This window comes from Suricata suricatta, chromosome 5, assembly GCF_006229205.1.
Source record: "Suricata suricatta isolate VVHF042 chromosome 5, meerkat_22Aug2017_6uvM2_HiC, whole genome shotgun sequence".
NCBI lineage: Eukaryota > Metazoa > Chordata > Mammalia > Carnivora > Herpestidae > Suricata > Suricata suricatta.
This window is the reverse complement of record NC_043704.1, coordinates 122,313,834-122,331,207: the sequence shown is the minus strand read 5'-3', so window position 1 is coordinate 122,331,207 and position 17,374 is coordinate 122,313,834.

Sequence of the window (17,374 nt, the reverse complement as noted above, 5' to 3'; positions counted from 1 at the left end):
GCGGTTGTCCAGGTAGTAAACTTGTGTAGGCGTAAGCCACGCCCACTGTGGGCCCTGCTGAGAGGCGGGAGGCAGTCCAGCCCCTCTGCTGTCAGAATTGTTCTGTAGGAACACTGTCATTGGCTGAAATGTTTGTCAGTGTCCGAGGTGTTGGGATCTGCCCAGCAGAGACCCTGTGCACTCATTGTCCCCCAAGTCCTGCGTCACTCCTGCCCTACCAGAGCTGGTGTGCAGCTTTTCTGTTGGTACTTAATTTAATGCAGGCCAGGCAAGGGTGGCTCCAAGTTTTGAGGGATCTGAAGGGATTCCCTTTAACAAAGAGTACAAAATTACAAATTCAAAATCATGCATGAAAGTCAAGTGGAACAAATAGAAAACAGTTACAAACATGGTGAGAGCAGTCTACACCAGTTAAAAGACAGAAATTGTCAATGGATTAAATAGCAAGGCCCCGTGGCGCCTGGGTGGCTCACTCAAGTAAGCTTCTGACTCCAGACTTCCTCTCAGGTCATGGTCTCACGATTGGTGAGTTGGTGAGTTCGACACCTTGCCGGGGCTCTGTGCTGAAGAGGTGACCCTGCTTTGGATTCTCTTCTCCCCTCCCCTGCTCGCTCGCTCTTGCTCTCTCTCTCTCTCATAACTAAATAAATAAACTTAAAAAAAAAAAAAGCAAGACCCAACTGTGTGTTGTCTGTAAGACATTCACTTTCAGTATAAAAACACAGATAAGTTAAAAATAAAGGAGTGGAGAAAGCTATGCCATCTTAACGCTAATCAAAAGAAAGCTGGAGTAGCTATATTAATTTCAAGCAAAACAGACTTCAGAACAAGGAAATTTATCAAGAATAAAGAGAGGACAAAACATAATGTTAAAGGGGTCAGTCCCCTAAGGAAGACATAATACTTAATGTGTATGCACCTAACAATAGATCATCAAAATACGTGAAACAAAAATGTATACAACAGTAAAGAAAAAATAGATGAACTCACAATCATAATCGATTATTTCAACACCATTTTTTAGTGATAACTAAATCCAGCAGTCAAATCCAGCACGAGTATAGTTGAGCTGAACAGCGCCAATCAACTTGATCTGACATTTATACAATACTTCATCCAACAACAGCAGAATACAGATTCTTCTCAAGTTCACATGGAATATTCACCAAGATGGACCACATTCCAGGTCATAAAGCATACCTTAACAAATTTAAGAGAATAGAATTCATACAGAGTCTGTTCTTAGACCACAGTGGAATTAAACTAGAAATCAATACCAGCTGCTGAAAGAAATCAAAAGGATTTAAGTAAATGGAGAGCTACTCCATGTCTGTGGATAGAAAAAAAAATCAATATTCTTAAGATGTCAGTGATTCCCAATGTGATGTGTAGATTAAGCACAATTCCAATCAAAATCCTAGTAAGCTATTTTGTGAATACCAGCCAGTTTATTCTAGAGTTTGTATAAAACGTTAAGGAGGGGTGCCTGGGTGACTCAGTTGATTAAGTGGCTTGCTCTTGATTTTGGCTCATGGCATGATCTCACAGTTTGTGGGTTCAAGCCCCACATGGGGCTTTGTGCTGACAGTACAGAGCCTGCTTGAGATTCTCTAGCTTCCTCTCTCTCTGCCCCTCCCCCACTCACATGTGTGCTCTCTCTTCCTCTCTCTTTCAAAAAAATAAACATTATAAAAGGTAAAGAGACCCAGAATAGCCAACACAATACTAAAGAATAACAAAGTTGGAGAACTGATGCTGCTGAACTTCAAGACTTAGTATAAAGCTACAATAAACAAGACAGCATGATATTAGTGAAAGATACATAGATCAATGGAACAGAATAGAGTCCAGAAACAGATCTATACAAATGTAGTCAACTGATCTTTGACAAAGAGGCAAAGGAAATTCAATGGAGACAGGATAATCTTTTCAAAAAATGGTGCTAGAGTAATTGGATCTGGACACAGATCTTATACCTTTCACAAAATTAACTCAAAAAGGACCATAGAGAAATGTAAAATACAAAACTATAAAACTTCTAGAAGAAAACATAGGAAAAAATCTAGGTGATCTTGGATTTGGAATTTTAGACAGGACACCAAAGGCATAATCCATGAAAGAGGTGTAAGTTGGTCTTCATTAAAATTAACTTCTCATCAATTTTACTCAAATTTAAGAATTTTTAATGTGTATTTATTAAAAGAGAGAGAGAATTCAAGCAGTTTCTGCGCTGTCGATGCTGAGACGATACAGGGCTACAACTCACAAAATCGCGAGATCATTACCTGAGCTGAAATCAAGAGTCAAATGCTCAACCAACTGAGCCATCCAGGTACCCCTAAAATTTTTTAGTAAAAAAAATTAAACATGTGCTCTGCAAAAGACTATTAAGAGAATTAAATAAAAATGCCAGAAACTGGGAGAAAATATTTGCAAAACATACCTGATAAAGGACCAGATATCCAAAACACACAAAGCTCAATAATAAGAAAACAAACAACCCAATTAAAAAATGGGCAAAACATGTGAACCGATACTTCAGCAAGCAAGATATACAGAAGAAAAGTAAACAAATGATAACAAAATACTCAACCTCATTTGTCACTAGGGAATTACAAATTAAAGCAATAATGAGATACTTCTGCACACCTATTAGAATGGCTCAACCCTAAAAAACTAACAATAATTGGTTTACAAAAATTGGTAAAGAGGAACAGAGAAACAGACACCCTCATTTGTTGCTGGTAGGAATTTAAAATAGTGTATGGCCACTTTGGAAGACAGTTTGGCAGATTTTTACAAAGCTAAATAGAGTCGCACTGTATGATCTAGCAATGACGCTGCTACATGTTTATCCAATTGATTGGAAAACTTAGGTGTACACAAAAGCCCGCATGTAAGGTTTATAGCAGCGCTATTCACAAACACCCCAAACTGGAAACAGCCAAGATGCCCTTCAGTAGGTGAGTGGATAAACCGACTGCTCCACATCCATGCAGTGGTGTTACAGATTGGGTCTTCGAAATGCAAGTAATGTTTGTCGCCACAGAGTGGTGGTTAGGCAAGCTCTTGAGTGGTTCGAAACCTCCCTCAGGGCTTCGTTTCCCAAATAAAATTCACATCAGATGCTAAATTCCTGCCAGCACACCCAAACCTTCTGTTCTCTCTGAGAGGATTAGATTTCTCACCATGGGTTGGTCTCTACAGTGTAGTCACATCTCTGCCAGGTTAAAGCACGGGGGACACATTTAAGGCAACGTGTCTTTATACCATGACTTTATACCTGATGTCCTGTGCAATTATTAATATCAACCCTTTTTACTTTCAACATAAAGTGTACAGTTTGGACAATATATGGCCGCCTCAATTTTCCCCCAAATGGACCACCCCAGTTTTTTACATCTTGATTTAATGAAATTTCCATCTTTTACATGTTTTATGATATCCATCAAAGATTTGATTGCTTTGCTCCAAAGTCCTGGCGTAAGGAAGGCACTCTGTTTGTTTGTTTTGCTCTGTTTAATGCAAAAACTTCTAACCTTAAAGGTTACTGCTGTGTTTTGGTATCTGAAAGAAAGAAAAAAACAAACAAAAATCATTCTTTCTCCTACTGGTTATGTTCATTGCCACAAGATGATGGTTTACTTTAGGGAAACCCAATTCTGTCATCCAATTTGGATACCATGAGCATTTTCTTTACTTAAACACTGGGGATTGTGTTGTGACTGTGTAAAACAAGAGTGAACTGACTTTAAGAGCAAAATCAGAAACCAAAGCATCTATTTCCCCAGATAGCTCCTGGTTTTTCATGTTGGATGGTAAGAGTGTATACATATTGACACCTCTCTGCTTCCAGATATTACGGTTTTTTTAGTCACAAATGACAGCATGTCTTTATGTGACTGGCTCTGAGGAAAGCAGCTAGGAGTGGTAGACCTGGAAGCATTAAAATCTAATAGTCTTGTGGGGTGCCTGAGTGGCTCAGTTGTTTAAGCATCTGACTCTAGATCTCAGAGTTGTGAGTTCAAGCCCCAGGCTGGGCTACGTGCTGGTTGTGAAGCCTACTTAAAAAAAAATTAACAGATGTAGCTCATGTCCTTGGACCTACCAGCTTCTAGCTGTGTGAATGTGGGGAATTATTTCAACTTCCTCAGGGTCAATTTCCTAGACTTTAAAGTGGGCGCCTGGGTGGCTCAGATGGTTAAGTGGCCAATTCAGCTCAGGTCACGATCTCACAGTTCGGTTTGTGGGTTCGAGCCCCACACTGGGCTCTGTGCTGACAGCTCAGAGCCTGGAGCCTGCTTCGAAGTCTGTGTCTCCATTGCTATCTTCCCCTCCCCAACTTGTACTCTCTCTCCTTCTCTCTCAAAAATAAACAAACATTAAAAAATTAAAAAAAACACGGGAAGTATAATGTTTTCAGGGATGTCGTGGAGAGAGTTAATGTCTCCTAAATTTTCTTGGTAACCATTCCTCTTGCTGCTGTTGAGGGGCCTGCCTCTCTCTGCAGTGTGGGGCCATCGCTGGGAGGCGGCTTCCCAGTCACGATCACAGTGGCCACCCCCACCCCTGGCAGCCAGATGGAGCCATTTGATTAGTTTTTCTCAGTTAGGGTGGAAGTGCCGAGTGCTGCTTCTGGGCCCGCATGGTGAAGTATCAGATGTGGGCTCCCCCCAACTCTGCCCTCCATCTGCCAGCTTGAAGTTACCAGGATGACTTTAATCACCAGACATGTTTTTAATTTGGTGAAATTTAATTTGTCAGTTTTTATTCTATATTTATTGTTTCCTCTGCCTGTTTAAGAAATGTTGTCCTAAGGCATCTGCCTACCTCCGGGTCATAAAGATAGTTCCCTTATTTTCTCCTGGGACTTATAAAAAAGTCATAATAAAAGGAATTATTAAACATTTACATTTAGGCCTATGATCCATCTCAAATTCATTTTTAACTGAAACTTTGAGATAACTGTAGGTTCATGCCATTGTAAAAATAATATGAAATCCTTTGTACATTTTGCCCAGTTTCCCCAATGGTAACATTTTGCAAAACTGTAGTATAATATCACAGCCAGGATATTGATATTGTTACAATCCACCTCTCTTAGCCAGATTTCCCTAGTTTTAGTTCCCCTCCTATATGTGTGTGTGTGTGTGTGTGTGTGTGTGTGTGTGTGTGTGTCTATAAAATTTTATCACCTGTGTGGGTTTATGTATCCACCAGCATAGTCAGGATCCTAAACATAAGATGCTTTGTGTTGACCTTTATAGCCACACCCACCTTTCTCCTTCATCTCTTTCCCCCCAGTCCCTCACTTCTGGCAACCACTATTCTGTTCTCCATTTCTAAAATTTTATCACGTGCTAGAAAATTATGTACAGATCAATGTCTCCATGCTAGAAAAAAAGATCATGCTCTCATATAGCATGTAGCCTTTTGGGACTGGCTTTTCTTCACTCCGCATAATCCCCTGGAGAATCTCCTGAGTCATTGCATGTATCAATATTTTGTTCCGTGTTCTTGCTGCATACCTCATGGATGGTGTACCACAGTTTGCTTCAAATTACTTTTTGGATGGGATGTGAAGGAGGGGTCAAGTTTGTTTTCTTTTCTTCCATATGGATGCAAGTACAATTTGTTAAAAGACTTTGCCTTACTCCATTGGGTTGTTTTGGTGTATTTGTCAAATATCAGTTGGTTATAAATGTGAGTTTCCTTCTCGACTCTCCAGTTTGTCCCACTGATTTAGTTATCTGTCCTCATGTTGGTACTTCCCTGTCTTGATTACTGTTGTATAGTGTTATGGACTGAATGTTTGTGTCCCCTCAAAATTCATATGTTGTAATCCTAATCCTAATGGGATGGTATCTGGAGGTGAGGCCTTTGGGAGGTAATTAGATCATGAGGGCAAAGCCCTCATGAATGGAATTAGCATTCTCCTAAGAACAGGACAGAGAGCTAGCTACCTCTCTTTCTGCCATGTGCCATCCTAAAATTTGTTTGGAACCACAAGAAAACCAGAATAGCCAAATCAATCTTGAAAAAGAAGAACAAAGCTGAAGGCTTCATGCTTCCTGATTTCATATTATATTACAAAGCTATAGTAATGAAAACAGTATGGTGCTGGCATAAACACAGACACACAGATCAATGGAACAAAATAGAGAGCCCAGAAATAAACTCATGCATATATGGTCAATTCATTCATGACAAAAGACCCAAGAATATACAAAGGGGAAAGGATTGTCTCTTCAATAAATGGTATTAGGAAGACTGGACAGTCACATGCAAAAGAATGAAACTTGACCACTATCTTAGACCATACATGAAATTAACTCAAAATAGATTAAAGACTTGAATGTAAGACTGAAACCATAAAACTACTACGGGGGGTGAGGGGGGACATAGACAGGGGCACTTGGGTGGCTCAGTTGGTTCAGCGTCTGACTTTTGTTTTCAGCACTGGTCATGACCTCACGGTTTGTGAGTCTGAGCCCTGCATCGGGCTCCATGCTGAAGCCTGTTTGGGATTCTCCTTCTTTCCCTCTCACATTTTTCCTCCCCTGCTCATTTTCTCTCTCTCTCTCTCTCTCTGTCTCTCTCTGTGTCTCTCTAAATAAATGAATAAACTTAAAAAAACATAGACAATAAACAACTTGACATAAGTCTTGGAATTATTTTTTTAATTTGACACCAAAAGCAAATGCAACAAAAGCAAAAATAAAGAAGTGGAAAGATACCACAGTAAAAAGATTCTTCAAAGCAAAGGAAACCATCTGAATGAGAGAAATGAAAAAGGAACATACTGAATGGGAGAAAATATTTGTAAATCATGGATCTGATAAGGGCTTAATACCCAAAATATATAAAGAACTCATATAACTCAATAGCAAAAACAATCCGATTTAAAAAAAAATGGGCAGAGGGATCTAAACTGATATTTTCCACTGACAGCTCAGAGCTTAGAGCCTGCTTCAGATTCTATGTCTCCCTCCCTCTCTGCCCCTCCCCTGATCATGCTCTGTCTCTCTCTCTCAAAAATAAGTAAACATTAATAAAAAATTTTAAGTTGGTATTTTCCAAAGAAGACATACAGATGATCAACACGTACATTAAAAGATGTTCAACATCATTAGTCATCAGGGAAATGGAAAGCAAAATCACAATGAAGGGGCACCTGGGTGGCTCAGTCGGTTAAGTATCTGATTCTTGATTTTAGCTCCGGTCATGATCTCATGATTGTGAGGTAGAGCCCTGAATTGGGTGTGAAGCCTGCTCAAGATTCTCTCTCTCTCTTTCTTTCTACCCCTTCCCTGCTAATGCTCTTTCTTTCTAAAAAACATAAATAAATAAGTAAATAAGTAAGCAAAATAAATAAGTAAACAAGTAAGTAAGTAAATAAATAAATAAATAAAATCACAGTAAGATATCACCTCATACCTGTTTGAATGGCTACTATCAAAAAGACAAGAAATAACAAGTGCTGGTGATGATGTGAAGAGAAGGGGACCCTTGTGCATTGTTGATGAGAATGAAATTGGTAGAGCCCCCGTGGAAGACATTAGGGAGTTTTCCTCAAAAAATTAAAAATAAAATTACCACATGAGCCATTAATTCCACTTGTGGGTATTTATCTAAAGAAAACAAAAACACTGTCTTGGAAAAAATATCTGCACCTCCATGTTCAGTGCAGCATTATTTACAATAGCCAAGACCATGGATACCAACCTAAGTGTCTGCTGATGGATGAATGGATAAAGAAGATGTGGTATACATATAGTGAAATATTATTCAACCATAAAAAGGAATGAAGTCTTGCCATTTGTGACAACACTGATGGACCCCAACGGCATTTTGCTTAATGAAATAAGTCAGACAAAGACGAATACTGTATGACCCCTCTTATATGTGGAATTGAAAACGAAACAAAACAACCAAACAACAAAAAAACAAGCTCGTAGATACAAAGAGCAGACTGGTGGTTCCAGAGACCAGGAATAAGGGATTGGCGAAAAATTGAAGAGGGTCAAAGGGTAACAAGAAAAAGAATAAAAAGAGCCATGCAAGGACACAAAGAAGAGTGAGGTCTGCGACCAGGAGGGAAGCCGTCACCTGAGCCTGTCCCCGCGGGCGTTCTGATCTCACACTTCCAGACCCCTGAACCGGAACCGTGAGAAAGAAATTCCGGTTGTTAACAAGTCTCTCAGCCCTAGCTGCTTACACAGTAAGTCTCAAAGTCAGGTCATCTGAGTCTTCCTCTAACAGTGTTTTTCTGTTTGAAAATTGCTTTGGCTATTTTCATGTAAATCTTAGAATGTCACTTAGCATTTTTTAAACAATCCTGTTGGAAATTTGATTAGGATTGGATTAACTCTAAAGATTGACTCGAAGAGAATAGGCACCTTAATAATATTGAGTCTTCTGATCATGACTATGGCACCTTTCTATTTATTTATTCTTTCATTTCAGTAATGTTTATAGTTGTTGGAATTCATTTGTATTTCATGTTTTATTTATTTATTTATTTTTGAGAGAGAGACAGAGAGAGCGAGTGGGGGAGGAGCAGAGAGAGAGGGAGAGCCAGAATCCCAAGCAGGCTCTGCACTAGCCCAGAGCCCAATATGGAGCTCAAGCTCATAAGCCCCATGATCATGACCTGAGCCAAAACCAAGAGTCAGACAGTTAACCAACAGAGACACCTGTATTTCATGTTTATAAATGCTGTTATTAACAAAATTGATTTTATGTGTTTACTTCATTTCCAATTATGTGCCGACAGTTCATAGAAATATACTGGGTTTTGTATATATCTATATACGTATTTTAAGTTTATTTATTTATTTAAATGTTTTTATTTACTTATGAGAGAGAGAGACAGACAGAGCACAAGTAGGGGAGGGGCAAAGGGAGAAGGAGACATAATCCAAAGCAGGCTCCAGTCTAGGCTCTGAGCGGTCAGCACAGAGCCCCATATGGGGCTCAAACTCAGGAGTCATGAGATCATGACCTGAGCTAAAGTTGGAGGCTTAACCTACTGAGCCACCCAGGCGCCCCTATTTATTTATTTTTGAGAGAAGAAAGGCACAAGTGGGGAAAAGGCAGAGAGAGAGGGAAAGAGAGAGAATCCCAAGCAGGCTTGCACACTGTCAGTGTGGAGTCCAGTGTGGGGCTCGAACTCACCAACCAGGAGATGGTGACCTGAGCTAACGCCAGATGCTTAACCAATGAGCCACCCAGGCGCCCCTGGGTTTTGTATATTGACTTTGTATTCTGAGACTGCTAAACTCACCTAATTAGTTCAATTATTTTTTGTAGATTGTGAGACTGACTTTGAAAACAAGCTTGTGAGCCACAAAATGGAAGCAACCAGTCTCCGAGGCCAACAGCCTGCACTGGACTCTTGAAATTGTTCACGTGGTAGCAGTCACTGGGGTGTCCCATCAAACTGCTGATCTATATAGTGAGTCCCACAGGGCAGGCTGTCCCAGCACTTCCTAGTGACTCTTACATGGGGCCTTCGGTTCTGCTCATGAGCAGGACTAATAAGCCCTGTGCTCCCCACCACTCAGGCCTACCCCGAGGTTAGAGGAGAGAGCAAGGAGACACCGTACCTCGAACAGCCGTCTGATCCCAGCTTCCTGTCAGCCGTGTTCCTCCCAGTGTCTTTCTCGTTTCTGCACACTTTGCAAGCCAGCTCGGTCACTGGCCTTGTTCTCAGCGTTCTTTTGAGGAACATTTACACAGTGAACAGACTTAAGAGATAGAGATAGCATCTCCTTCTAAAACAAAGGGGGAGGGTTTGCGTATAGCCTTGGAAGACAGAGGTCGTGTCTCCCTCTACAGCAAGTAAACTTACTCTCCAATGTAAAAGCTTGTTTCCTGAAGCTCAGGGTTCTTCCGGAACACAACCCACTGCACACGCCGGTGCACTTGGCCCTCTGCATTGTCCTCTGGGAATCGAGGTTCAGGAATCCTGTGCAAAAAAGGCTTTATCCTGATGACTACTATAACTGTGAGTAGTAACCTATGCTTTACTTCTGACCCATTTGTTTCATGTTTTCTGTTAGTATCCATACTGCTATGGAAAGATAACTGTTATCTGGAAAATGGGTTAAAATCTCAGACCTCCATACTTCATGACACCTCCCAAGAGGTAAAGAGTTTTGCCCCTTGATTGTTTAGGCTGTCCTGGAAGACGAGAGAGCAGGACCTATTTCCTGTCTATCTTCTCATTAGAACAGAACTCCTTGCCCATCTTTTCGGGAAGACAAAAGAAGCTTGTGAGACAGATCTGGATCTTAGTCAGCCACAAAGATCTCATTACTAAAGACTCTGCTCCTTCAGTGTGTCCCCTCAAGCTTCCTGAACAACTGTCCCAGTGAAGACATAATGCTCACTCGCCTCCCGGGTTCTCGAAACTTTCCTAAGATTCATCTTAAAGATGTGCGCATGTTTGGAAATACTACATACAATATCCATATTTGTTTTAATGTAAAAATAATGTTTTTTGGACTCATGGGTGGCTCAGTTGGTTAAGCATCTGACTTCAGCTCAAGGTCTTGATCTCACAGTTCCTGAGTTCTAGCCCCACATTGGAATGTCTACCGTCAGCACAGAGCCTGTTTTGGCTCCTCTGTCCTCTCTCCCTCTGCCCCTCCCCCACTTGCTTTCTCTCTCTCTCTCTCTCTCTCTCTCTCTCTCTCTTTTTGTCTCTCTCTCAAAAATAAATAAAACATTTAAAATTGTGTATTAAAATTCTTTGAAAAATTTTAAATGTTTTATTTATTTTTGGAGGAGAGAGAGAGACAGAGCATGAAGGCAGGAGGGGCAGTGAGAGAGTGCGGAATCTGAAACGGGCTCCAGGCTCTGAGCTGTCAGCACAGAGCCTGAAGTGGGGCTCGAACTCATGAACTGTGAGATCATGACCTGAGCCGAAGTCGGATGCTTAACCTACTGAACCACCCAGGCACCCCTAAAAATAGTATATGAGAATTCTAACCATAGGGGCACCTGGGTGGCTCGATCAGTTAGGCGTCTGACTTTGGCTCACGTCATGATCTCACAGTTCGTGAATTCAAACCCTTTGTCGGGCTCTGTGCTGACAACTTAGAGCCTGTAGCCTGCTTCGGATTCCGTGTCTCCCTTGTTCTCTTGCCCCTCCCCATGCACACTCTCTCTCTTTCTCTCTCTCTCTCTCAAAAATAAATAAACATTAAAAAAAATTCTAACCATCAAGGATTTAAATTTTTTGTCTTGTCAGCAAGAATAATGGTAATTGGACTTCAGAAAATGGGGCTAAATGGAAATGAGCAAATCCTGCATTCCAGTTTCAAAATCCAAGCAATTTGTGTTTCTCTGACTTGGTGTCACAATGTTTCAAACACCAAGACACATAAAATCATGTGGTTACAAGGATGATCATTTTCCACTGTTTGGCAAGCTCGGGTTGGCTGATTAAAGGGGAAAGATGCTCCAGATGCTGGTCTCAGGCTCCTAGTTGCAGAATGTCATCTTCTCTTGAGAGGCGAGGCCATGTTGTTGGGGTAGCAGGGTATAGCTCTAACCCAAGCTCAAGTTCAGCTTCTTCTCAGCTCCAGGAAATGTTCATCAAAGGATTTTTCTCAATGAAGATAGGTAACTCTGATGTGTCTGCATGTACTTTTCTTTGTGCTTGCCCTTTTGGGATGCACTAATCTCCCTGAATCTATTAATTCAATGACTTCATCAGCCGGACCCTTTTGGCTGTTATCTCTCTTAACTATTGCATCTATCCCGTTTTCTCTCTCCTCTCCTTTCAGGACTCCAGTGATATGAATGTTATACATTTGACATGTCCTATTTATCTTTTATGCTAGTATCTCTTTTTCTCTGGGTCTTTTTTCCTGTGCTTTTGTTTCAGTGTAGTTTTGAATTTGTCTTCAAGTCCAGCAATCCTGTGCTCAGCTGCGTTCAATATGCTGTTAAACTGCTTTGATGAGTTCTTGACTTTGGTTAGTATACTTTATAAGTTCTAGAATGTACATTTTATTTCCATTTTTATTTTTTGTGGATCTCACTCATCTGTGTGGAGAATATTTTGAATTTTCCAAGTATAACACACATGCAGTGAAATTCATTAAGAGCTCTAATCATGAATGCATAGTCTGATGAACTTTCACATTAGTAAAGATCCACGTAACCATCACCCACATCAAGATACACAATATTTCTGGAACTTCTTTCTCTCTGAGGTATCACTCCCCTTCCCCAAGGGATAACCACTCTTCTGACTTCTATCACCATCAATTATGAGTTTTACTATTACTGGACTTCATATATGTTGTCTTTTTCATATGGCTCCTTTCACTTAATATAATGTCTGTGAGATTCATTCATGTTGTTTCTATATCGGTACTTCATTCTTATTTACTGGAGTATAGTATTCCATTGTGTGAATGGACCAGAATTTATTTATTTATTCATTCTCCAGCTAATAAACATTTGGGTTGTCCCCATGTTTAGGTTATTGTGAGTAAAGATGCAATAAATACTCATTGGTGAACACATTTGCTAATTTCTCTTAAGCCTGTTCCTACACGTAGAAATGTTGAATCAGAAGGTAGATGTATGTTTGGGGCGCCTGGGTGGCTCAGTCAGTTGAGCGTCTACCTCTTGATTTGGGCTCAGGTCATGATCCCAGGGTCGTGGGACATCAGGCTCCACACTGAGCATGGAGACTGCGTAAGATTCTCTCTCTCTCTCTCTCTCTCTCTCTCTCTCTCTCTCTCTCTCTTTCTCTCTCTCTCCCCCCCTCCACCCCTCTCTCCCTTGCGCACGTGCTCTTTCTTTTTCTAAAAAATAAAAATGAAAAAAGAAGGTAGATGTATGTTTAGCTTTAGTAGATTCTATTAAACATCTTTTCAAAGATGATTTCCATTCTTATTACCTGCTCTGTGATAATGAAGATGGGCCCTGAGACATTTCTCTTCTGTCGTCTGACACAATGTTCAGCTTCGTCGGGAGAGTGTATTAGCAGTCACTGTGGGAGAAAGTGCTTCTCTTCCTGGTTCTGATGTGCTCTCTTGGCAGGTTCCTGAAGTACATGGTTCCTTCACACGTGGCAGCCAGAAACACACAGCACATCTCCATCGGCAGCTTCCCCTGCTACCACAGAGGTCAGCTTTCAAATGCACCATTTCTTCAGGAAGTTTTCCAGCAAATTCCACAGAGCAGGACCTTTTCACAGATGGCTTCCCTCAGTACCCAAGAGTAATGCTTTCCAGTGTATTCCAATTGTATGGAACTTCAGCAAACTTCTTTATCATCCAGTGAGTCATGGCTACACTATCTCCAACAAGGTGGAGCTCAGCCTGTAGTAGAAGGTGAGGAGGGACCTCACACAGGTATGTTCTTTCCTGGATGCTCTGCCTCAGCCCTAGGCTATTCCCTATACTCGCTGTGACTACAGTCCTTAGAATTCTCTTCTCCTCGTCGTATGTAGTCCATTTTTATACTTAATAATCCTTTATATTAAAATTTCCTTGTCCAAATTACTGTGTGGTTTCTGAGCTAACTCTGGCTGATACATGGATATACCCTTTTATACTTCCACCACCGATGTGTGAGAGTTCCAGTGTTTCTACAGTTATTTTAAAGTCCTGCTATTCATTGACATCTGAGTGATCTATGTGCCTGTTTCTGTTGTCTGTTTTTTCTCTTGCTTATCGATGATAGTTTCCTGCCTCTTCACTTGATTAGTTATCTTTTTACTATATGCAGACACTGTATGTAAGAAGCATAGAGACTCTAGATGATATAACTTGCTACACAGAATGTTCTTTCTTTCCTCTATTGAGCAAATGGCCACGAGGGATGATTGTCTCAGTCCAGTGAAGGGATAAAGCTAAATTGAGGTTGGACCTCAACTTTTGCAAAACAATCCATTTCTGTTTACCTGTATTCCTCACATGTGGATTTTGGTTCAGACCCAGAACTCAGCAAATGCCCTGTGGAGAGAACGGGTTGTGTTTTTAAGGCCTCCATGTCCCCATTTTTCATTCTAGTCCCATGTAGCCACTAACAGCTTTACTGGTTTCTCTTTCCCCCATTAGAGGTCTTTCTTTTGGGCAAAGCTTGATCATTAGGGAGTGCCCCAAAGTGGCAAATGTCCAGGGAGAGGAGTGAGGGGACAGCTGGAGAGCCTCATCTCATCTTGTGGCAGCGGGAGCACTGGCTCCCACCACCTACTACATCCTGCCTAGAAGAGGAAATCTCCCAGGCTTTTGAGACCTAAAACTCTTTTATTTTCAATTGTTTGCCTATAGCACGTGTTTCAAAATCTTAGAGTTGACTTTTCTTTCTTGCTATATATCTGCTGTAATGTCGCTACCTTGAAGCTTGGAGGGTCAAAATATCTGGGTTCAATGCTTCTCAAACTGTAGGTCACAACCCATGAATGGGGCATGAAATCAGTCTAATAGGTCCTAATAGTATTCTTTAATGAAACAGAATAGAATAGATCAGAGTGTTTCACGTATAGTAAAGATAAGTATTGTTTTGTTAAATTTTTGTCTCACTTGTATGTGTATGTGTTTGGTTTTTCATGTAAAACCCACTTGTTTCTATGGGTTGCAGCCAAAATTATTTAAAAGCCACTGGACTCTAGTTTAATCAGAGGAAGGGCTAAGGGGGAGAAAAACAAATCATCAGAAACAAACGTATGAGTTGAGTATGGACAACTTTTTAGAGAAGTTTGGCCATGACTGGGGCATGGATTGATTGAAAGCTGCTCTCTCGGCCCCAGGGAGCAAGAGGGAGTCCATGTGAGGGATAAACCACAAGCATCAGGAACCATAAGTATCAGTGAAGAAAATCCTGTGAGGCCTAGCTCCTAATGGGGCTGGGGCGGGAGGGGTATACCAAGAGGGCAGTAGGGAGAGCTGAAGATGAGACATGACCGAATTTGCACTCGTACAAGCCATGAACCCCCTGAGAGAAGACCGTGCAGTTCTTGGTGCTGTATCACGAGCAGCCCAGTGAATAAAAGCCTGTACTTGGCCCAGAAGAAAGGTCAGCTGAGGGGATGAACGGGCAGGGGGGTGAGTGGCATGAGGCTCTTCTGCTAGCCCATGGTTGGTGCCTCAGGGTCAACAAAAGGTCTAACTGTAGCCACAGGCCTGAGGAGACTAGTAGCCTCTTCACCTTTTCCCTGCTTTCCCAATGCTGAACACACACACAGCTCACGTGCCTGTTGAAGCCACCAGACATAAGGGAAAGAGAATGGGCTCTGTGGGCAGAAGACCCTGACTCCCAGTCTACCTGCTGGATGGGATTGGGCAGGTAAGACCTTCCACACATGTTGTTGGGAGGTGTGCAGACTCATCCTTGTGCCCGTGTCTGGCATGCCACAAGTGCTCTGGGGCCCAGAGCTGCTTTTACCCCCAGGGACCATACTGGGGCAGGGGGTTCTGGAGGAAGGGTGCACCACAATGACCTGACTTGGTCCTGGCCCTCAAAGTCCCCAGGCCTCCTAGGTTTGCCCACGGAACCCCCAGGCACCAGCCTGGGTCTGCTCTGAGGCATGGCACTCAGCAAGCCTTGGGGACAGAGAGGCCAGCACAGGACACTGCAGAGGATGTGGTCCATTTGCTTGTGTCTCTGAGCAGGAAAGTTCTGCTCCGGGTCAGCCCAGTGGTTCTCATCTTTGCCCTACTGCAGGAGCTGGCTTCTGGTCCTGTGACTGGCCTTGGACATCAGGGCCTGAAATTTGGGCCTGAGTCCAGCCTGGGCTTTTGGCCAAGAGTCTTTTGGGCCAGGAGTGTGGCCTTCTACCATGCTGTAAACACACCTGGCCAGCCACGCAGATTGCTGAAGAGTTTGGAAAGAGTTCATCTCAGTCATATCTCGGCATATAAAGGTTTCTCTCTCTTTTCAGGCTAGCTGAGTGTTATTTGTCCCTCAAGTCCTGGCTCAGTCATCACTTCTCACAGAAAGCCTTCCCTGGGTACCCATGCCCTCCCCACATTGGGTTAGGTGTCCTTCCTCTGGGCTCCCACAGGCGCTGATACCTCTCTCATCTACCCACTTAGCCTTGGATGGCACTCTAAGTTCGCCTGGACGTAGGTCTCTGCCCCAGCACCCAGCACCCAGCACCCAGCACAATAGGTGCTCAGGTAGTGTTTACTGAATGAATGGCCTATGAGACTCAGGCCTCAGGGACCCTGTTCTATAAAGCCCCTGTTTCCCAGCAACTGAACCATACTTTATTTTAGGGTTCAAAGATCTGAGGAGATGGCCCAAATAGGACAAGTGCTCTGTTGTGAGCCCCCAGTCACAGCCTGCATTAGAGAATTCTGGGTACCTGTGTGTGATTACTAGCTGTTTAAGTTCCATTTCTGAGAAGGCAGATTTTAAAAGATTTGCACATCAAAGTGGTATAAAGCCAAACCTCCGTCTTGTACGGGCGTTGTCTCAGCTCAAGCTGAGGGCAACGCTGCCAGAGCACAGCGCCAGTCAGGGGCCAGGACAGAGGAGCCTAGGGGGGGAGGAAGTAGTAGGTTCAGGGAGAGACCCAGCCAGTCAAGATGAGCATCTCTCTCTCTCTCTCCCCCTCCTCAGCCAGTTCTTTTACCTCCTACCAAGGTGAGGTACATGATGGCTCATAATGCCCCCGCCCTCCACCATGGGGACTCCTGAGGTCCACGGGGACTTCAGAGCAGCAGGTGGAAATGGGGGACACAACAGCTCCCACCAAATGGCTGGGGTGCCAGTCAGAAACTGCAGCACATTGGAAGCCTCAGTACGGCATGAAGGACTTGGTAGGAAGCTCCTCTTATGCTTGGGGTAGACGGTGAAGCTCTCAAAATGACAAGCGGATGGGTTCTAGTTGCATCAAGTGGTTCCAGGTCATCATCAAGGTCCACCCACCAGAAAAAAAAAAAAAAAAGGTCTTCAAAATTGGTACCAATCATCAAAATTACAGTGAGGTACCACTTCACTCCCCCTAGGGTGGCTATAATGAAAAAGACAATAATAGGTGTTGGTGAGGATGTGGAGACATTGGTCCTCTTGTCCTCATTGGTGGGAATGTGGTGTAGCTGTCCTAGAGAAGAGTTTGGGGGGCCCTCATGAGGTTAGATGTAGCTAAGCATATGACTCATATGACCCCTCTACTACTACTTCAGTTCTACTCAGTTCTACGCCCCGGGTTTATCCCCCAAGAGAAGTGAAAACACATTTGTACAAAGTCTTGTACACAAATGCTTGCAGGAGCTTTATTCATAATAGCCAAAAAGAACAATCCACCTCACTGTCCATCACCAGAAATGGATAAACAAAACGTGGTGTCTACATACAATGGAATCTTTTCCATCCTGAAGAGGAATGAACTGCTGCCACA